This window comes from Phytophthora parasitica, assembly GCF_000247585.1.
Source record: "Phytophthora parasitica INRA-310 unplaced genomic scaffold supercont2.1, whole genome shotgun sequence".
Taxonomy (NCBI): Eukaryota; Oomycota; class Peronosporomycetes; order Peronosporales; family Peronosporaceae; genus Phytophthora; species Phytophthora nicotianae.
In genome coordinates, this window is record NW_008634126.1 from 18,341 (window position 1) to 18,953 (window position 613).

The window sequence follows — 613 nt, forward strand, 5'->3', positions numbered from 1 at the left end:
GTTGGACAGCTCTCCACAGCTAGCACAAGCGCGAAGGAAAATTTCATCTACCTTGTAGTAAAAGGCTGCGTCATCCATATTAGATATCTAGAGAGGGACGTTGAATTACGACTATTATACCTTGAACGTCAGGTGCCAATAGTCTCTTTGTTGATTTCTTAGACAGCTTCTTCACATTTGGGCAACCTTGAGCGACGCGGTTTCTTTGTTTGGTTTCCGTTGCTCTACGTAGTCTTGCCAGCATTTCTTCAGCTTCCAAATTGTCTAATGTCGGCTTTAGGCACGTCTTTCTCTTCTTTATGTGTTGGCGGTCGCCATCTTGCAAAGCCGCGATCAGTTTACGTGCTCGCTTCGCAGATTTTGCTGTCTTGGTCACCATGAATCTTTTTTTTTGTCCCTTCAAACTATCATTAAAATGCAAAGGTCAAATATTAAGGAAAATGGAGATTGAAGTAATATGTTATTACTTCTTACTTCAATCTCCGTTATTACTATTAGTACATTGTTAAAAAAAAATAGAGCATCGCTCCCGTCCAGGGATATTCAACAGGTATCTCCCAGGTATACGTCCAGGTTTTAATCAGGTATAAATTTCTACGTATATTACCGAATT